Consider the following 24,160-nt stretch of genomic DNA (forward strand, 5'->3'; position numbering starts at 1 on the left):
AAGAAGCAATAGTTGTGGAGAGGGTTGCCTACATAAATAACTAAAGTAACCAAGAGATTAAATTGTTCAGTCACCTAGGGGAAAAAAGGTAAACTTAGACTGATAAATTCTTAGGACTAGTCGATAAATATTTTGAAGACCTAGAGAAGATTGATTTTAAGCCAAATCTTTCTTTAAGAAGGAAGAAAACCAAGACCACTACCAGGCCATCCTCCCCTACCAATAGTACTACCCAACCATCCTCTTTCTAATCCTTTCTCATTCCTAGAACATTAATCCCTTCTACCATTAATATTCTCTCTCTAAATATCAAACTACCAAGAATGGCACTCAACTTGCCTTCGGGTGTCGTTGTAGGCCCTTTCAAATTAGCAGATAATATGGGAAGATTACCTAAAGGGGCCCAAGAAGTCCTGTCTAGATTTGGTGGAAATAGCAAGAATTCACCTGAAGAACATTTGAATTCATTCAATATAGCATGTGGTGTATTGGTAGTCACTACCAAATATGTAGCCATAAGGCTATTCATCCAAACTTTGACTAATTTTGTAGTTGATTGGTTCCATCATTTTCCTAATGCATCCATCACATCTTGGGATACCATGAGAACTACTTTTGAAGCCAGGTTTAAGTCAATAGATGATGCTAAATCTCTACTAATGCAACTAAGCCAAATGAAAAAGGAGATACATGTACCCATGTGTGAATTCCTTGTAAGGTTCAATAAGTCTTTATATAAAATTCCTAATGCTAGCAGACCTAATGAAGAAAACCAAAATAGTTTCTTTTTGAATGTGATGCCCCGAGATGTTGCTTTCTCATTAAAAAGAGCTAACCTTGCAACACTTGGACCTACTTAAATACTTTCTATTGAACTAGAGGGTGATCATATTGTAAGGAAACTTAGGTGCGGAAACAGCTTCCTACACTAATCTCATAAGGAAAGTATGGTGCAAATCCTAATAAAATCTTTTACACTTACAGATTCAATTTCATGTAAACAACAATATTGCAGCCAACCATGCATACAGAAAAGACAGAGAAAGGAACACATAACACAAGGATTTTCCAGTGGGGAAAAACCTTTTGATAAAATAACCCCACCCCTTCAGAACCTACACAATGTATTATCTTCAACACGAGGTTACAATACACTTGCAATGTAAGTTCAACATCAACAACCGAAGAATCCAGTAGCTACTCATAGTAGCAACAATACACCCTTTTCGCATCGCATCTCTTTGCAACCCTAAAAATGCTTATAACATGTGCTTCACTTTAGGGCTACTCCCAAAGGTAAACTGTATTAGGGTTTTACCATTCTTCGAGAAAATAGGAACCCCAAAAATTTTTTTGGGGCAATGCATCGAACCCCACTATTGGGGTAGAGTGTACAATACTCAAATATCTTAGTTGCCACATGTCTTCACCTATCATTGAATCTTCCTAACATAGCTCTTACGTGTCATAAGAATTCGTCATAACCATTTTAGTCATGATCTCCTTACACACAATTCAAGATGTCGACACATCAACATTATTTGCAAGAAATACATTTTAAAAAACAAATAATAAGAATCAGAATAATACAAGGTCGAGACACCTTATTCCTAACACATAATATCTAGAAAATGGAATAAAGATGTACAGATCCCAAAATCTCAAGCATATTTTTCCTCTTCTCCTAATGATTTCCTAATTCAAAAGATGGTGAAAGATATGATAGATGTTAAAAGACAATTACCTAAAGCCATAGTCCCTTACCAAGACATCCCACAAAGATTGTTGGAATAATTTACAATAATTGAGAGGGGGGTGAGTTAGTTATCCAAGGTCCAAATGTACAAATAAAACTTTTCAATACTCAACAAACATTTATGCATGCAATGATTAGATCATCCAATATCTTTAGAACTTTGTATGTTACTGTCCTAAGTCCAATGAACTTTTAAGAAATGTAAACATGAAACATCACAAACTCAACCACACAATTTGACACAAGGATTTAACATGGAAACCCAATTTGGGAAAAACCACTAGTAGCATGCTACCAATTTTCACTCTTCTAAAGTGAGCTCTATAAGGAGCCAACCCTGTTAAAGGTTACAATGCACATTGTTAAATGTGAGCTTTATTAAAGGATTTGAATCACTCTATTAGAAGTGACACAAGGATTTAACATGGAAACCCAATTTGGGAAAAACCACTAGTAACATGCTACCAATTTTCACTCTTCTGAAGTGAGTTCTATGAGGAACCAACCCTATTAAAGGTTAAAATGCACATTATTAAATGTGCCCTTTATTAAAGAATTTCAATCACCCTATTATAAGTGATCCTTGTTAGAGGACTTTAGAACATTCCATTAGAATTTCACCCTATTGAAGGATTTACTCATGACTTTTAGGTCAACCTTACTCCAAAGGATTTATCCGGACTAATACACTTGTTAGAGTGTAACAACAAGACTTAATCTAATAATAAAATAACTCACTTGAAAATTATATATATATAATTCAACTCTCCATTCTTCTTGTAATTCATCCCTTTGTCTATGATTACTTGTTCACTCTTCAATCTTTCACCTCCTTAAGCCTTCATCCTTAGTATGCCAACATCAGGTTCATCTATTTGGCCACTGAATGAAGCAACACCTCTAGATTTCTTCTTCTTCACTCACACACCAAATATTCTACCCTTGATCTTATTACTTCTAGCCTTGTATCTCCTTAAACTAATAATTTTTATCTTTTGTTGCTTAATCACAATCGTCCATACTAGAGTTAGGTTAGATTCATTGAATCCTCCCTTCTTTCCATTATGTTCCCTCTAGAAACTTCTCTTATAATCCTTATTAGACTCATATCAAAATATTTTATCTTGAAATATGTGCCACTATCTCATCATACTTATCTTCAACATTCACACAATTCAAGAAATCAACTTTGTTGGCTCAAATTCATCAAATCTTTGATCAAAATCTTTTTATTGTCACTTGGCAATAATAGTCCTCTGATGCTCAACCAAGACTAGGTTTCTCAACATGAACTAAGTTTTCTCTCCATCATTACTATAGTTCTCTGATGCTCAACACATACTGTATTTTACTGATGCTTGGCAGATACTATATTTTGCTCATCTTGAAATAAATGCTTGACTTGCACTGTTTGCTTAGTCAGGCTTGGAAGACACATTTTATTGCATGGTCTTCTTCTTGCCTTTTCTTAAGTATCCTTTCATTTTATCCTTAAGTAGATAAACAATAGATCATATCATCAAAGTCTTATATTTTCTCAGTGCTCCTTTTATACACCACATAACTCAACCTTTATCTAGGTACTCTTGTTATCATTTCTTTTTATATCATCTTCACCAATCAATCAAATGATAGCATTCAAACCAAAATAGAAATTGTCTTACTAGCAATTAGCAGGTTTGAAATTAGTGACAAAATAATGATTGTTCCACGATAGGCTCCAGCACTTCAACAATCTTCTTTTTCAACAATCTCCCTCTTTGGCATTGATGGAAAACCAATACCAACAATAATACCAAAAAGAAAATTAATACCTTTTATTGAAATCTCTCCCTCTATATTAAAATCTCTCCCTCTATCAGTATCTATCCTTCCTCTATATAGGTTAGTGTTTTCTTTGCATTCTCTCTTCTTCTTCAATGAAAACTCTTTCTCTAAACTCTCCCTCATTTTTTGATAAACTCTCCCCTACACTTGCAGTAAACTCTCCCTCTTATGTTTCAGCTCCTTCCCTACTTTTGGCAGTTCCTAAAGTCAGATCCACTGCATCAAGTTGTAAAGTATGTCATTCAAGTCAATTGATGCAAATCACCACCATGTTTCTTTAAGTAGCTTGAGATAGGGGTATCACCCCTAACTTACCTCTAAGGTATTCATGTGCATCCTTAGGTAAAGACTTTGTAAATATATTAACTATTTGTTCCTTAGTATTCACATATTCCATTCTCACTTCTTTGTCCTAAACCAATTCTCTCAAGTAATGATATTTGATTGCAATGTGCTTTGTCTTTGTGTGCATCATAGGATTCTTAGATATGTTTATAGCACTTGTATTGTCATAGTATATTACCATAGGTTCAGTGATTTCTTCCTTCATTCCTTTGAGTAATTTTTTTATCCATACCACATTTGTACAATTCATAGCAATAGCCACATATTCAACTTCAGCATTAGATTGTGAAATATAGTTCCATTTCTCACTAGCCCATGACACTAATCTTTTTCCTTAGAAAAATGCTCCACCACCTATACTTTTCATGTCATCAATTTTTCCAGCCCAGTCAGAATCTCTATAGGCTCTCAATTCAAATTTTTCATTTTTCTTATAGTATAGACCATAGTCTTCCATCTCTTTTAAATATCTCATAGTGATTCTTGTTAGGATTTATAGAAAATCTTTCAACAATCCCAACAGCTAGTGCAATATCAGGTTTGCTATGAACTACATATTGTAACTTCACAATCATAGACTTGTACAATATTTGATTTACCTCAGCAAAGTCATCAGTTTTGGATAATTTGTGTCCTATCACTATGGGAGTACTAACTAGTCTTGAATCTTCCATACCAAAAATTTTCAAGATTTCCTTTACATAATTGGACTAAGTAATGTAAATACCATATTTCATCTGATATGCTTGTAATCCAAAAAAGAACTTTATCTCTTCAAATCGAGACATCTCAAATTCTTTCATCATTTCATTTGCAAATGTCTTACATAATGTATCTTGTCCTCCAAATATGATATCATCAACAAATATTTCAGCTAGTAAAATTCCTTTACCTCTTTTTCTCTTCAATTATAAATTTTTGGTGTCATCAGTCCTCTCAAAACCAATCTTCACAAGATAATTATTCAGTTTTCATACCATGCTCTAGGATCTTGCTTTAAATTATATAAAGCCTTTTACAATCTACACACCATGTTTCTATTATTTGGATCAACAAATCCTTCAGGATGTTCAATGTAAACCTCCTCTTCTAGTATACCATTCAGAAATGTTGAATTAACATACACTTAATAAAATTTGAATCCTTTATAAGAAGAATAAGCAAGTAGAGTTCTTACTCCATCCAATCTTGCCACTAGGCAAATGTCTCTCCATAATCAATTCCCTCTTCTTGTGCATAACCTTTGCAAAGTAATCTTTCCTTATTCCTTTTTACTTCACCATTCTCATCCTTTTTTTTAATGTAAACCTCTTTGTTCCAATTACATTCTTTTCCTCTAGTCTTTGTACTAGTGTCTAGGTTTTGTTCTTCTCAATCTGATCAATTTCTTTATTTCTAGCTTGAATCCAATCTTCATTTTCTAGTGCATCCTTCACTATTATAGGTTCATGTATGTTTATCAAACATGTGTCATTTCTCAATCTATTTATTTTCATTGGTCCATCTTCTTTTCCTCTTATGATTTATTGAGCAGGATGATGTCTTCTGACATATTTTGATAGTTTTGGCTCTATCCTTCTTTCTTCAACAATAGGTCATTCATGAAGTTCAATCTCAGGTTCACTATACTTCTTTATTATGTAACTTGGCATTCCTTTCTTGTAATCTAAATGTGGCATCAGAATGTGCCTCAACTTTTTATTGTAACTCGACATCCATTATATGTGACTTAACAATCACTGATTCTTGTTGATTAGCAGCTTGGTTCACAGTTTCATCAGTATTAGCAGACATGCCTTTATAGTAGTACATAAAGGTTTTGTAATATTTAGGTTCCTTCCTCTATTCATCTTCATGTATTTATGTATATTTATCAACTTTTACATTGGCACTTTCCACAACTTTGTTAGTGTTAGTATTTAAACACTTATAATCTTTTCTTCTTTTGGAATAACCTAGAAATATGCCTTCTTCACTTTTAGCATCAAGTTTACCTTTTTTGTTGTCCTTCAAAATATAATAGTTGCTTCCAATTACTTTAAAATGTTTGACATTGGGTGAGTATCCATACCATAATTCAAAAGGTTTGAAATTTGTACCTTTCTTGACTTGTACTCAGTTCAATGTATAGACAATTATACTAATAGCTTCTCTCCAGTGTTTCAAAGCAACATTCTTTTCCATCATCAGTGTCTTTTTACAATGCATCATAGATCTATTTCTCCTTTCAACTATCCCATTTTGTGGAGGGGTCCTAGGTGCAAAATTTTGTCTTTTGATTCCTCTGTCATTATTGCAGAAATTATTGAATTCATTTGATGTAAACTCTCCACCTTTTTTAGATCTCAAAAATTTTAAACTTTTACCAGTTTCCTTTTCAAATCTTTCCAAATACCACTTAAACATTTGAAAAGCGTCATAGATTCTCTCAAAAACATCATTTTCATCATTCTAGAATAATTATCAATAAATAGAATAAAATACTTGTCACCTCTATAACTTTACACATTTATTGGTGCACATAGATCACTATGAACTAATTCCAAAATTTTATTTGAAGTATAAGTCTTACACTTAAAAATAGACTTTTTCATCTTGCCTAACTAACATTGTTTGCATATTACATTATCAATTTTCTTCAATTTTTGAAAACTTCTAACTCTTTTCATCTTACTGATACTAACGAAGTTATCAAAATTTACATGACATAACCTTTTGCACCATAGCCACACATCATCAAATTTTACAACAAGATAGGTTGTTTCAATCATGTCAAGATAAAATGTATTACCTCTTGTTTGATCACCACTTCCAATGAGTTCACCATCAACATCATAGATCTTAGCCTTCTTGTAATTGAATTCAACTCTACATCCTGAGCTATTCAATTGTGACACACTCAATAGATTATAGTTAAGTCCTTCCACATAGTAAGCATTATCACACATGATCGTGTCTATCAATCATATTGATCCTTTTCCTTTTATTAGATAGGGTGCATCATTACCAAATCTAACACTATTTTTGTTATAATGCTTAAGGGTTTTGAACTTACCTTTGTCACCAGTCATGTGATGAGAACATCTATTTTTAATGATACATCTATCACTTTTGTTCACATAAGATACTAATGCAATTTTCTCTTCTCCATCAGAATCATCTTTCATAGCAACATAGACAACTTCATCAGCATGATCATCTAATTCATCGTTAGATTCTTCTTCAGCAATGTAGCAAGCCTTCTTTCATTTGTATTTATATTCTATGTTACACTCATGTCTTTTACCTCTATATTTGTCTCCATTTTTGTTGTTTTTCTTCTTAGGACATCTTGCTGCAATGTGGCTAACTTCATTATAGTTAAAACATATGATGGGTAACTTACCTTTGTATATTCCTTTGCCTCTATGAAATCTCCTAGCGAGCAATGCTTCAAGTTCTTCTAGATTTTCATGATCTATCTCATTGTCACTAGAAATATGCTTAACCTTTTTCTAGTTCTTATATTTAGGTTCTTTGAGTGTTAGTTTAGCTTTGAAAGAAGAATCAACATTCTTATTTTTGAAATTATCAAAATGTGAAAGTTTTAAAGTAGTGATTCTACCAACTAGTCTTTCAAGGGTCAGGCCATTACTAGGAGTACATCTCAATTCTTTTATATCAGAGACTCTAATAGAATAGATAGGAAACAAGGTTCTTAACACTTATCTAATCATAGTCTCATCTTCAATCTTTCCATCTGATCCTTTAATTGCATTTACAACATCTTTGACTCTTCCACAATATTGAACTATAGTTTCACCTTCTTGAATTATCATATCATCAAATTTTCCTCTTAGACTTTTTGCCTTGGCTATTAGAAAATTTTTATCTCCTCCATGGATCTTCTTTAGGCCATCCCACATTTTTTTAGTAGATGTACAGTCTTTGATGTCATCAAACTTTGAAAGCTTAGGGAAGATGTAATCTCCAACAATGTCTAATTGTGTTCTTTCTTTTCTTTTAGTTGTTGCGCAGTAAGGGCTCCATTCACTTATAGATATTCAGTGGTCAAAATTGACATTGTAAAATCTCCAAGTCCACTGAGATGCAGCTTCATCAAAAAATTTGATGTAGGAAAGTATTCCTCTTTTAGCTTGGGTACCTCCTTTCTACACATCTTGGTCTTTAGCTTCAAGTACCTTCAAACTGTTTCCTCACAAGCACCAATTTCCCTTATACCAATTTTTGGAATAATTTAGAATAATTGAGTGGCTTGAATTAGTTTCTAAGGTCCAAATATACAAATAAAACTTTTTAGTACTCAACAAACACATATGCATGCATTGATTAGATCATCCAATATCTTCAAAACTTTGTATGTTACTATCCTAGAAAAAATGAACTTTGCAAAAATATAAACATGAAACATCACAAACTCAATCACACAATTTGAAACAATGATTTAACATGGAAATAAAATCTAGGAAAAACCACTAGTAACATGCTACCAATTTTCACTCTTCTAAAGTGAGCTCTATGTGGACCTAACCTATTAAAGGTTATAATGCACACTATTAAGTGTGACCTTAGTTAAATGATTTCAATAACCCTATTATAAGTGAGTCTTATTAGAGGGCTTTAGAACATTCCATTATAATGTAACCCTATTAAAGGATTTACTTATGAATTTTATGTCAACCTTAATCCAAAGGATTTATCTAGACTGGTACAATTGTTAGAGTGTAACAATAAGACATGATCTGATAATAAAACAACTCACTTGAAAATTACATATCTCCATTTTAGCTCTCCATTCTACTTGTCATTCATCCCTTCATCTCTAATTACTTGTTCACCCTTCAGGCTTTCACCTTCTTAAGCCTTCACGCTTAGTATCCAACAACAGGTTCATCCTTTCAGCCACCAGATGAAGCAACACCTCCATAACTCATCTTCTTTGCTCATATATTAGATCTTCTACCCTTGACCTTATTGATTCTGGCCATGTATCTCCTTAAATAGGGAATTTTGATCTTTTTCCACTTAATCATAATCATCCATCTTAGGGTTAGGTTAGATTGATCAAATCCTCCCTTCTTTCCATTATGTTTCCCCTAGAAACTTCTCTTACAATCCTTATTAGATTCATCTCAAAATGGTTTATCTTGAAATATGTGTTGCCATCTCATCATACTTATCTTCAACATGCTTCACACAATTCAAGAAATTAGATTCATCAAATATTTGATCAAATTCTTTTTTACTGTTATTTGGTAATAACATGTTGTCACTTGGCAATAACAGTCTTTTGATGCTCAACCAACACTAGGTTTCTTAGCATGAACTAAGTATTCACTCAATCATTCATTACTATCATTGTCTAATGCTCAATAGATGTTGTAATTCACTAATGCTTGACACATACTGAATTTCTTCTTTTCTCGAGACACACTATATTTTTCTTGACTTGAACTAAATGCTTAGCTTGCACTATTTGCTCAGTCATATTTGGCAAACACATTTTATTGCATAATATTCTTCTTGTCTTTAGTTAATTATCCTTTCATTTTAGCCTTAAGTAGATAAACAATACATCATATCATGAAATTCTTATCTGGTCTTAGTGCTCCTTTGATACACCATATAACACAACCTTTCTCTAGGTACTCTAGTTATCCTTTCTTTTCAAATCCTCTTCATCAATCAATCAAATGGTAGAATTCAACTTATAAGAATGCTCAGGCTAGAGTAGTACTAGGATGGGTGACCTCCCAACAAGTCTCAGTGCTTTACCCCTGGGAGCATCATCTAGATCTAATGAGTGCTAAGTGTTTCATTTGTTCTCATGAGAGATGGATTCATGTTGAATCACTACTCATGAAACATGGGTCAATGAGTTTGACTCAAAATCACATAGTTAATTCTAATAGCAATATCACAATTTGACTTACTATGGAAATTATCTCCTACTTATCAACAATTTTCTTACTAGTAAGTAGCAGGTTTGATATTAGTGACAAAATAATGATTTTGAAATGATAGGTTCCAATACTTCAACAATCTTCTTTTTCAACAAAGATATCCAAGACAAAGCACTCCTAATCAAGGGAAATAACTTAACCTTCCTCCTACTCAACAAAACTTCAAATTGAACCTCCTCCTAACAAAAAAGCATGTGTATTTTTCATCTTACTAGTGATCATGACGAGGTCACATGTCCAAAAAATGTGAGAAATGAACAATTAGAAGTAAAAAAAGAAGCTACAACATGAACAATTATTGAAGAGGAGTGTTTGAAAGAACTTGGTGACTCTATAAGTTAATATCTCACATACAGATTTGAATTTGACAAAGATGGTGACATTATTTTAACTTTGGAAGAACCCTCCTATTCAGTCATAACTAGGGGGAAATGAGGAGGAAATTTTGATTGCTAGCATAAAGGTGCTATAACATCTCTGCAAGCATATGATTTAAAAACCAAGAAAGGAGAAGGAAATAAAGCACCACAAGCTCAAGTTCTTCAAGTTCAAATTCTAAAAAGGTCTAATCCTAAATTGCTTTGTGATATTGTTGAGTTTTGTAAATCCTCTAGGATTCAAATTTCCCTTGTTGAATATCTAAGAATGAATCCTAAGGAACATGATAAGATAATAGATTATTTTCATGACCCTTCCTCAGAACTATTTAATAACAAAATAAACAAGATATCTTCTTATGAGGAGACCAAAAAAAAAAGCAACAAGAATCCCATAAATAGAAAGTTCAATCCAAGAAGTTGAGTTCTAAGATACCTTTCAGGGGAAAACCTAGCCCCTTTTATATATCCCTTTTTATCCATGGTTTCAAACTAAGCAATCACATTATAGATTTGGGAGTGTTAGATAATATAATGCCAGCACCTATAACTAAGGCCCTTAACCTTCCTTTGATTAAAACATTTGGGAAATTCTATGTAATGGATTCCAAGAAGGTACCATTACTTAGCCAAATCAAAGATGCTCAAGTCACACTAGCAACCTTCCCTAACAAAAGGATAAAGCTCACTATTTTGGTAGTTGATATTCCTACCACTTATAGAATGCTTCTTAGTAGAATTTTCTATTAGGATTTAGGAGCAGAGGTTAAGATGGGTTGGTAACAAGTAGTTATACCCATAGGGAAGGAGAGAGTAACCCTATTACCCAAAACCAAATCTAAATATATAGTTTTTCCATCTAATGACCCTAAATCCCATATCCTTTATCAAGAAACTGATTTTGCTAACTATTTGATTATGCTTGAAATTTAAGTGATATGAATCAAGCCAGACAATAATGACATCCCTTGGGTCCTAGAATTTGATGGAATTTCTTGTTCAAGTGGATTAGGAGTGGGCACAGTGTTGATTTCCCCTTCTAGATAGATTTTTCCCTCATCTTTCAAGCTTGAATTTGAGAATGTTGGTGGAAATACATATTTACTATTTACACTTTCCTTAAGTTTAATTAGATTAATGCATTATTTTACTATTATGAATTATTTTATTATTGATTTTGTGAGACACTTAGGAGTTTGTGCACCTTTATGAGTTATCATGTTAACAACATAGAAGTACGCAACTCTAATTTAGCACATGGTGTCTACAACACTAGAGTTTGTATCATTCACTAAGTTGTCATGTAGACAACATAGTTATTCGCACTCCCTTTTTAGTACATGTTGTCAACAAAATTAATTTGCATGCTACACCATTGTAGGCTTATCCTCTCATCATCACACTTACTTTTATACTTAATGGAGGATAACCCATATCTGGTGGAAATGTGCCTGGTCGTATGACTTATCATGATGCTAATTCTTAGGCATTCTAGATGCATCTTAGAGGCCTTTATATATAGGAACTCCTAGTGTACTTTATTCACATTGTATTGAATACATTGTTATTCTAATCATACTCTTTCCAGTCTATAGTTGTGCTTGTGTGTGAGTTCTTAGTTCTTGGGTGAATTTTTCCCTAAGGCAAATTCTTACATGGTATCAAAGCTTGGAGAATTTCTCTTCACATAGCCATTTGAGACCATTGTTGCTTAAGAATTTTGGCCTAGATCCAAAGTACCTCACCATTGCATCCAGAATGTTGATTCAGTATAAATCAGCTATAAATTTTCCTTCCCTTGGCCAAAGTTGTTTGTGAGGCAAAAAAAATTTTGCAAATCGACACCTAGAGGCCCTAATTTGCAACTCAGGTATGTTCATTTTGTAGATCTAATTAATTGTTATTCAGATCTAAAATTTTGTGCTTTGCATTTTCTCATAAAAAAAATTAGCCCAGTTGGGCATGTAGAGAAAAAAATTTTGCATAGGTACCGGGTAGCCACATCACGACCCTATGCAGAGAATATTCTATTTAATACAAAGGACTCAACCACCATTTTTTGATGATCACATCAAAGTCTAGTAACATTCCTTATAGCCAAGCCTCTCAACTATCGGCAACCTTGTGTTTGGGTTGTGAGTTGCAGGCTTTCTCTTTCACACTACTCGTAGGCACAATACCCACTAAATGTGGGATAATTGACATCCAAACCCAGCACCAGATTTCCTCAACCCAACACTAGATTTCAAAACCACCCAATGGTTGTTCAACCACCTACTGTGCCTACAAAATTTCTTTCTAATGTCCATGGTTGCTCTTTTTCCCCTGCGATAGGAAAACTAGCTTTGGTGACATAATCACTATTCATGGCAAGAATTTTGGCATCCTTTGCAGTTACAGGCTCTATCCCATAGGTGACACAATTTTTTTTCATGCTAAACACTTTTTCTAGCCCCAGGGAAAGCTTTTTGATAGTGATCATTCACAAACTATGATTCAACAATGAGGTAGGACACATCCAAGCTAGCTCATTCACGTTGGACTCCCGCTCGCCAATTGGACTATCAACATTGTCCCATGCAGTGCCATTTCAAGTGCCCATCAATGTCATCTCCCAGCCTAGTCAATGTACACTAGATAGGCACCAGCTCATACCTATCAAGTCATCAGGCTAGTTGTACCTAACACGTAAGCCATTGAACATGTCGCTCCAACTAGTGCCAGACACATGGACACACTCCCGAATCCCCCATCTACCACATGGAGTGACAACTCAGCCTACTATTTACCACACCAAAACTACCATACTAACCATAGACTGCCACTTGTACCATTTATGTACAACCACCTATCACTATATCGTATGACTATATGCCCAGTCAATAGTCAACAAGTTGCCACATCACCTTAGGAGGCTAATTTTTTGCTAACATAATCATTTCATGAGGTTTAATTTGATGATTATCTAACTATCATTTGCAAGAATTTTCTAACTACTATGATGATTGTTTGACCATCAAATTTAAGCTTGCAATTTTTCTGCTAGACCCCTCTTCAGATGTGTTTTTGATTTGGCATCTCGACTTTGAGAAGCCATAACTCGTTCATCCGAACTCCAATTTAGTTGTGATTTTTTTCATTTTGGGTAGAATTTCCTAAACTTTTTAGTGGTGGTGTTCTTTTTGGTTTTGGTGCAAGGATTTGTTAGAAATTGCATTTTTTGGCAATTGTACCTTTTCAATCCTGCATTTTGAAACTTCAAATGCTTCGTCCGAGCTCATCTGGACATGAAAATAGGTTCTATTTTTTTTGAAAGTGCATTATTTTTCATCTAATTTCTAGATCTATAGTTAGATTCTAGGGTTGTATGGACAAAAAATCTCATTTTCAGAATTAGGGCTTTTCTACATTGTCTTGCTTTGATTACTTTTTAGAATTGATGTACATATGAGCTATAGTGCTGAGTGATAGATTTGGGCCTCAAAAGGTAGTTTTAAAAAGAAAAATTAGAAGTCCACTCTATACATTTTGACAAGTGGCCCATTGTACATGCACTACATATAAAGTGCCAAAAGCATCTTTTTTGGGGGGGTCTTTTGATTGAGTGAAAAGGGAGAGTGTGTACTATGTTTTTTGTGTCTCTCGTCTATGCTCTTTTCATTTTCTACATCATGGGTTCACCTAACTATTCACTTCTAACTTCATGTAATTATTCTACATGGAAAAATATTATATGGAGTAGATTAATGGCAAAAGGTTACAGTCTTTATGTTGCTAGTACAATACCCAAACCCACTAATGCTAAAGAACTCATTAATTGGAAACAACAAGACCAACAAGCTTTAGGAATTATCAATAATTGTGTACATAGAGATCTCTTCTTCGACATTTCCAGTTTCAAGGAATTCAAACATGCATGGGACAAACTTGAATCATTGTATGCTAAGGTGGATGAGGAAAGGGTTTCTAGATTGAGGATGATCTACTTTTATTGGATCCAAAAAACTTTGACACAATTCAAGATTACATCAACAAAGCCAATTAGTATAGGTCACTGCTTAAAGATAATGAAAATCCCATGAAGGATAAAAAGTTGATTAATCACATCCTAAATTGGCTATCTTTAGAGTATGCCTCCTTTGTTTCAAGTTATAATACTCATAGGTTGACCATCGGAAGTGCTTTCCAAAAGCCTACATTTGATGCATTTTTAGAGATGTTGATTATTGAATAGTATAACTTGATAGATTTGGGACTTCTCACATCATCAAAGACCAAAGCATTGGTGTCTAGTGATAAGCACCAATCAAGTAAGGAGGAAGAAGTTCTAACAACAACAACAAGAAGTAGTGGAATCAGAAATCACAATCTGAGACACAACAATCCTCCTCACAACAAGGAGATCCTTCTTCTAACAAGAAGGGAAGTAATGAAAAGAAGGATAAACTTTTTTGTGCATATTGCAAAAAGAAAAATCATGATGAGCATCATTGCAAGACTAAAAGAATCAATGAGTTGGAAAACCTACTCAAGAAGAACAAAGTGTCAGGTACTTCCAAGAATTCAACTCCAACCTCTTCAAAGGGAAAAGGGCAAGCACTTATGGCAAATAAAAGTTCTTCTTTGGAATGGATACTTGACTCAGGTGCCTCCTATCATATGGGTTCTTCAAAGGGAGACTTTTCTTCATTGAAGCAGTCATAGGTACTGCACATCTTTGTGGGAGATGATACCAAAATGGAAGTTGAAGGGAAAGGACACGTAGAAATGGAAAATGGGGAATTCAAAGAAATTCTCTATGTTCCAAACCTTAGCTCCAATCTCCTCTCAGTTTACCAAATTATTGACCTTGGACATGGCAACAAAGTTGAGTTCCTTCCAAATTCAATGATGATGTGAAATCTAAAAGAAGATTCATTGGTTGTAGTGGGGAAATTCAATCATGACAAGAGGCTTTATTCCTTCTCCCACTTTGTGCCTAAGTCTCCTTATCAAGCCTTTTTGACTCACTCACATCCACAAATCAAACTATGGCATGAGAAATTTGGTCATCTTGCCTTCTACTATATTCAACAACTTTTCTCAAAATACATGGTCAAATGTCTATCGAATATCAACTTTTCTAAGGGTGAGTGTTCATCTTGTTTAGTGAATATGCATCTGAAAGAAGTATGATAAAGGGAAGTCTTCTAGAGCACTGTTTGTTTTCTTTAATTGGTTCACATAGTACTAGCAGGACCTTTTGCAATGACATCAGTTAGCCAAGGTTGCTACATCCTTATTTTTGTTGATGACTTTTCATGTTTCACATGGGTCTACTTCCTTCATCATAAGAATGAAGTGGTTGATAAGCTTCAAGCCTTTAATATTCATGTTGAACACAAATCCATGAAAGCCATCAAGGTTCTACAAATGGACAATGAAAGTACATATATGGATAGAAGACTTAAGGACTTTTGTATACTTGAGGGAATTGATCTTTAGAATCCACCAGAATTTAGTCCGCACAAGATAGAACTCTTAAGTCCATGGAAAGTTGCATGAGTAAAGCCAAGTCTCTTGATCCTACACTTGAAGTTGAAACCATTAGTAGTGCTACTCACATACTTAACAATTCTTCTCATAAAGCCTTAGATGGAAAAACTCTTTTTAAGGCATGGTGTGGCAGAAAACCAATTGTGAGTCACTTCAGAGTCTTCTGTTGTCCAGCATGGGAAAACATATCTTCCAAAGGATGCAAGGCACCAACACCTAGGCCTTGTATTTTCATTGGTTATGAATATGGTGTTAAAGCATAGAGACTTATGGATCTTGAGACTCATGATATTTTTGTGAAGAAAGATGTTCACTTTGAGGAAAGTTCACCCAACTTATCCTCTACTCCTCTCCACACTTCATACACAATAGAAACTAATAGCGACACCAATGATATTGTTTCAATAGATTCAAATACATGGGGTTCTATTGACAGTTGTAGCAAGAGGTCACATCATCAGTATAGTCCACATGCATACATTGCCACAATGATAGGTCTAGCATAGCAGGGTACACTTCATCTTACAGCTCTAGTGGCAGTGGATGACTACATGGTAGACATTGTGGGTTTGTTCATGGAGTCACACATAGTAGACTTGGAAGACAACCTTGATGATTTACATCTTCTCTTTGATAAAGATGATCCTTCTACAATTGTTGCAAGGGATCACTCTAACCCTCATGTCCATTCTCTACATGATCAATATTTATAGGTTGATGTGATTGTGGATCCTTATGAACAATAGTTACTAGAGGTCTCTTTATTAGTTGAGGAGACAGATGATTCATTGGGTTAGGTTCAATAGACCTCCTTGCCAAATCTATTTTCATTCTTTTTAGTAGTTTTGGAAGGGGCGACCATCAACATCAACAAAAGGACACTTGAGTACGTTTTAGGGCCACCATATATGTTCAAGATTGTACCTTTACCATTATTTCTTCCAAAGGGGAGGAACATCATTCAACATTCTTGGACCAGCTTCTTCCTTGAAGCAGCAATCACTGGTTGACATTCTTCCTTTGGGGGGGACTACCTTGTCTCTCTTCCTCTTCTTTCTTATGGGCAGGGAAGGGGGGGGGGGGGAGGGGGGGGGGCCTAACTTTTTCCTCTTATGAGGTCTTGTTCTTCTCATTCTTCACTATTGTATATACTTGATGTATGTCGTAATGGGGGGGTTTTGATTACTCCATCCATCCATGCATCTTGTCTTTTTATCTCTCTTTTTGGGGGAGGATTTTTCCCATGAGGTTTTCCCTCTTTCTTTTCTTTATGAGAGACTACATTTCATTATGTACATAGGTACCTAACATGAGCTTAGTAGTCAGCACCCATTATGCATTCTTCATCCTAGCTTTTGTAAGCTTAAGTGCATTCCCCTAAGTTGCACTTAATGTGTTAGATTATGGTGACTAATTAGGAAAGTACTATACATATTTTCATTATGTTGTGATGCAAAAATTGGTTCTTGCGGTGGTATTGAGCTGTAAGGGATTACAGTTTGTAATTAGGTTGTAATCACTGGATTGTAATAAGATTAGACTTGTTGTTTAGTGGATGGAGCACAAGGATAGGGTGAACCACGTTAAATCTTGGTGCCTTGTGTTCATTTTTGTGTGATCTATTATTTTCTGTTATTGGTTATATTTGCATGTAGTTTTTATTTTTGTCTGTGGTTTATCCTAACAAGTGGTATCAGAGTGAGGTTGTCTTTCAACTATCCTCTATAGGAAAGTCTAATGGTTAAGTGGGAGTCTCATAGTTGAGTGGGAGCGATGGCAGATGAGGGTAAGTTGAGGGTTGACAGGTTTAATGGGCAAAACTTCCAATTACGGAAGATGCAAATGCAAGACTATCTATATCAAAAGGATTTATGGAAGCCATTGGAAGGCAAAGCCAAGAATCAGGGAACTATGTCAGAGGCTAAATGGGATCTTTTGGATAGAAAGGTACTCAAAAGCATTTGTTTATGCTTGGCACCATCGGTGGCATTTAATATTACAAAAGAAAATATGACAAAAAATTTGATGAAAACCCTAGCAACACTGTATGAAAAGCCCTCCGCTTCAAACAAGGTATTTCTCATGAAGCGTTTATTTAATATGAAAATGGCAGAAAGTGGATCTGTTATAGATCATTTAAATGAGTTTAATACTATTACTAGTTAGTTATCTTCTGTGGGTATCAATTTTGATGAAGAAATTAGGGCTCTCTTGACTTTGTGTACTTTTCCTGAAAGCTGGAATGGCTTGGTAATGGCGCTGAGTAATTCTGTTCTTGGATCTAGTACCCTAAAATATGATGATGTGATTGGTGTTTTTTTGAGTGAGAAAACTTGTAGGAAATCCTCAAGTGGATCTACATTAGGAAGTGCTTTGAATGCACAAAGCAAGGGTAGAACGACTGAGAGACGAAGTAACTCTAGAAATCATGGGAAATCAAGAGGAAAGTCAAAAGGGAGGAGGTCTCAATCAAGAGGACCAAATGATTGCTGGTACTATGGGAAACCAAGGCACAAAAAGAAATATTGCTAGAATCGAAAGAAAAATGAAGGAGATAAATCAGATGGAGACAAGGAGGCAAATGTGGTAACAAATCCGAAGAGGATGCTTTTCTTTTGTCTTTAGAAAGTGTTGATGATTCATAGGTTTTAGATTATGGTGCTTCATTTCATGCTACACCTCATAGAGGTTATTTTATTGATTATGTCCAAGGGGATTTTGGGCTTGTTTATTTGGGGGATAATGAACCCTGTCAAATTGTTGGAAAGGGAAAATTTAAGATTAAGTTGCAAAATGGGAATCATTGGCTACTACATGAGGTAAGACATGTTCCAAGGCTGAGTAGGAATTTAATTTTAGTGGGGCAACTCGGTGATGAGGGTTGTGTAGTTACTTTTAATGATAAAAATTGGAAGGTTTCAAAAGATTCCCTTGTAGTAGAAAAAGGTGTGAAAGTAGGAACCTTATATCTTTGTACAGGTTATACTATTCCTTCTACTTTGATTGTTTCAGAGAAAAATGAATGTTCAGGAACAATTGTTGTAGTTGAGCAGGGAGAACAAATAGCTGCTATAGATTCTAATACAGCACTGTGGCACAACATACTTGGGTACATGAGTGAGAAAGGTATGAAATTACTTCATTCAAAGAAAGTTTTACTAGGTCTAAAATGTGTTAGTATGGATTTCTATGAAAGTTGTGTGTATGGAAAATAAAAGAGAGTGAGTTTTGTAAAGACTGAGAAGGAAAACAAAAAAGAGAAATTAGAGCTTGTGCATACAGATGTATGGGGACCAACTTAGGTATCTTCCCTTGGTGGCTCTCATTATTATGTTACATTTATTGATGATACAACTAGAAAAGTATGGATTTATTTCCTTTGACAGAAATCTGATGTATTTCAAACTTTTAAGAAATGGAAATGCTTGGTTGAAAATGAGATTGGTAAGAAATTAAAATGTCTCAGATCTGATTAATTTAAAGATTATTGCTCCACTAATGGTATTTGTAGACATAAAACTATTCCAATGACTCCACAAGAAAATGGAGTGGTTGAATGCATGAACAGGACTATAATGGAGCACACAAGGAGCATGAGGTTGCATGTTGGGTTGCCCTTACACATGTGGGTGGAGGTTGTCAATACTATAGTATATTTGATTAATAGAGGTCCCTCTACTCCTTTAGGTTGTGGTATTCCAAAGGAAGCATGGATTGGTAATAAGGTGAGTTATTCTTTTCTCAAGACCTTCAGTTGTGAAGCTTTTGCTCATATAGACCCTGAAAATAGAACCAAGCTAGAAGCAAAATCAAAGAAATGTATCTTTGTTGGATATGGCATTAATAAATTTGGTTATAGGCTTTGAGATTTTGAAAATCATAAAAATTTTAGAAGTTGGGATGTCATATTCAATGAGAAAGTGTTGTACAAAGATCTGTTGTAGCAACATGAGAAGAAAGAAGATGATTATGCAGTGCTGGATGATACTCCAAAAGCTAATGTTCCAGCCATTCCTCATGATGTGCAACAACTGCAACAAGAAATACCACACACACTAGTGAATGTTAGATAGTCAACGAGGAAAATTAGACCTCCATAAAGATTTTCTCCCTCTTTGTATTCTATTTTACTTACTGATGCTAGTGAACCTAAAAGTTATGATGAAGTTGTGCAGGTGGATACTAAGATTTAGTGGGAGTCTGCAATGAAAGATGAAATGGACTCTTTGCTGAAGAATAAGACATGGGATTTGTGCAAGTTGTCTACAGGTAAAAAGGCTTTACAGAATAAGTGGGTTTATAGATTGAAAGAAGAGGAAGGAGGTAAGAAAAGATCTAAGGCTAGGTTAGTTGTAAAAGGATTTGCACAGAAAAAGAGAATTGATTTTGATGAGATATTTTCTCTTGTTGTTAAAATGACTTCTATCTGTACTGTTTTAAGTCTTGTGGCTACTGAAGATTTTCATTTAGAGTAGTTGGATGTTAAGAAAACCTTTCTTTATAGTGATTTGGATGAAAATATATATATGGCTCAGCCATGGGGATTTGAGGTCAAAGGTAAGGAGAACTTAGTGTGCAAATTGAAGAAAAGTTTATATGGCTTGTAGCAAGCACCTCGGCAATGGTATCTGAAATTTGACAGATTTATGCATGAGCATGGCTATAACAGGTGTCATTTCAATTATTATGTTTATTTTAAGAGGTTGGATGATGATAGCTACATTCTTTTATGTTTATATGTTGATGATATGCTTGTAGCTGGGTCTAACATGGATTATATTAAGGGGTTGAAATGCCAATTAGCACATGCATTTGCTATGAAGGATTTGGGGGCAGCAAAACAAATCCTTGGTATGAAGATTTGTAGAGATAGGAAGAACAGAACATTGATGCTATCTCAGGCTGATTATGTTGAGAAGGTGTTGCAATGTTTCTCTATGAAGAATGCTAAAGCTGCCAGCACACCTTTACATGGTCATTTGAAATTGACTAAGGAGATGTGTCCTAAGACACAGGAAGAGGAGGATAAGATGTCCAAGGTACCCTATCTTCAGCTATAGGAAGCTTGATGTATGCTATGGTATGCACTAGGCCAGATATTGCCCATGTAGTGGGAGTTGTTAGCAAGTATATGAGTCATCCAAGATTTGAGCATTGGAATGTTGTCAAGTGGATTCTCAGATATTTGAGAGGAACATTCATTAAGTGTTTACACTTTGGGGGCTCTAATACTGATTTACAAGGCTATGTTGATTCAGATTTGGCAGGGGATATTGATACCAGGCAGAGTACTATAGGTTATGTCTTTACTATTGGTGGGGCAACCATGAGATGGGTTTCTAGGTTACAGAAGATTAATGCTCTATCCACTACAGAGGCAGAGTATGTTGCTGCTACAGAGGCAGCCAAGTAAATGATGGTTTCAGTTCTTCTTGGAAGAATTGGGACATCCTCAAAAGGATAATTATTTGTTCACAAATAGTCAGAGTGCCATTCATCTTGCAAAGAATTCAGCTCTGCATTCTAAGACCAAACACATACAGTTGCGGTACCATTTCATTCGGTCAGTTTTGGAGGATGGATAGTTAAAGCTAGAGAAGATACATACCAATGACAATCCAATAGATATGTTGACAAAGGTTGTCACAAGGGAGAAGTTGAACTCCTCTTCAGCTTCGGTTGGTCTTTTAGCTTGAACATGAATAAAAGAATAATAGAGTCTAGGTTGGTTTGATCCAGTGGGAGCCCCATGTGGTAGTGGTATTGCTACAGGATCAATCTCCAAATGGGAGATTGTTATTTAGTGTAGCTTGATTAGTCCCCAAGTGGGAGATTATTAGATTGTGGTGACTGATTAGAAAAGTAGTATACATACTTCATAATTAGTGGGGTTAAAAAAAATTGGTACTATTTGCCATTCGTAGATTCGCCACTAAAGTTATGGCTAATTTATGGCCGACATCTTATAACCCTAAAGTGGTTTAATACTTGTATAAAAGGGTTTAGGGTTGGGTATTTTCATTATGTTGTGATGCAAAAATTGGTTCTTGCGGCGGTATTGAGTTGTAAGGGATTACGGTTTGTAATCAAGTTGTAATCACTGGATTGTAATAAGATCAGACTTGTTGTTTGGTGGACGTAGTCTAGGGATTGGGTGAACCACGTTAAATCTTGGAGCCTTGTGTTCATTTTTATGTGATCTATTATTTTCTGTTATTGGTTATATTTGCATGTAGTTTTTATTTCTGTCCATGGTTTATTCTAACATAAGGGGGAAGGGGGGTGTTGGTGTAAATATGTATTTACTATTTACACTTTACTTAGATTAATGCATTATTTTATAATTTATTTTGTGAGACACTTAGGATTTTGCACACCTTTATGAGTTGTCATGTTCACAACATAGAAGTACACAACTCTAATTTAGCACATGGTGTCTACAACACTAGAGTTTGCATCATTCACTGAGTTTTCATGTAGACAACACAGTTATTCACACTCCCTTTTTAACACATGTTGTCAACAACATAAATTTGCATGCTACACCATTTAGGCTTATCATCTTATCATCACACTTACTTATATGCCTAATGGAGGATCACCCATATTTGGTTGACATGTGTCTAGCTATATAACTTATCATGATATTGATTCTTAGACATTCTAGATGCATCTTAGAGGCCTTTATATATAGACACTACTAGTGTACTTTATTCAAATTGAATTAAATACATTGTTATTCTGATCATACTCTTTCTAGTCTACAGTTGTGCTTGTGTTTGAGTTCTTAATTCTTGGCTAAATTTTGCCCTATGGAAAATTCTTACAAAGAACACAAACAATACAACCAAGTATGAAGCTTTACTACTAGGATTGGAAGAAGAAAAGAAGAAGGGTACAAGGCTGCTCAAGGAAAAGGGAGACATAGAATTAATAGTGAAGAAAATTAAAAAGCTATATTCAGTCAAAAATGAAAGATTAAAGCATTAAAAAAATTAGGTGTGGGACGAGTTGGACTGGTTTGATGCTTTTTCTATTGAATTGATACCAAGGGAGTTCAACACCTAAGTAGATGCTCTAGGAATCTCAACATCCTTATTCATTCCACACCCAGAGTTTTAAAGTGATAGATACACCATAGAGATTATACATTAGCCAAGTGTACTTGACAATAATAGTTCATGGCAAGTGTTCAAGGATGACACTCATATCAATACCTTCTTGGAAAGTTTTGATAAATTCACTACGAATTACTTTGAAGGTTCACAAGTAGAATGCCATGAATTTTGTCCTAATAACACCAGCAAAGAATCAAAGGACATATTATAACTCAAAGGTAATGTTATACCAAAAGGGTTAGTTGAACTTGAAAGGCTTTTTGACAAGTGAGATGGTTTTTTAGCTCAAACTACAACCTCTGGAGATGTTGAACATGGTGATTGTTAAAAGGTCAATATCGGTGATGAAAGAAGCCCAAAATTTGTGAACTTGGGGATCTGTTGTAATAAAGGTGAGAAAGTATACTTCTCTAAGTTATTTAAAGAGTATAGGGATGTTTTTCACATGGTAATGTGAAGATCTAAAAACTTTTAGAGGCAAGCAATTTAAAAACCACATTCCTTTGAAACCAGTACTTTGCCTTTTAGGCAGAAATTGAGAACTTACAATCCAAAGGTGTCAGATGCTATCTTCAGAGAAATTAACAAGATTCTTAAGGCTTGTATCATCTTCCTAATACATCATTCCACTTGGGTGGCTAACATTGTGCTCATGAGAAAAAAGATTGGGGAGATTAGGATTTGTGTGGACTTCAGGAACCTTAATTAAGCAAGCTTGAAAGACAACTTTTCCTTGCCCATGATGGATCAAATACTTTAGACTATCGCATGCTCATAAATGATGTCTTTTCTTGATGGTTTCTCTAGTTATAATTAGATAGGAGTTGTTGAAGAAGGTTTCTTTTCAAGATGCCTTGGGGTACTTTTGCCCACCAAAGAATTACTTTTGGACTGATAAATGCTGGTCCATCTTTTCAACGTGCGATGAATTCAACTTTTGGGCATCTCTTGAACAAAACCATTACAGAATATCTTGATGATGTGACTATATTTTCCAAAAGCTAGAAGATCCATTTAAAAGAGCTAAGAGAAGTACTACAAAGATGCAGAGAACATGGGGTCTCCTTGAATCCTAAAAAGTCCATCTTTTGTGTTACTAAAGGAAAATAACTGGGTCATATAGTCTCAAAACAAGGGATCAAGATTAATCTAGAAAGAGTATAAGCTATACAACAACTATGTCTCCCAATTAACTACAACCACATCAGATCTTTCTTTGGTCAAACAAATTTTCTCAAG

The sequence above is a fragment of the Cupressus sempervirens genome, chromosome 4 (genome assembly GCF_028749045.1).
Source record: "Cupressus sempervirens isolate cs-2001-9-10 chromosome 4, ASM2874904v1, whole genome shotgun sequence".
NCBI lineage: Eukaryota > Viridiplantae > Streptophyta > Pinopsida > Cupressales > Cupressaceae > Cupressus > Cupressus sempervirens.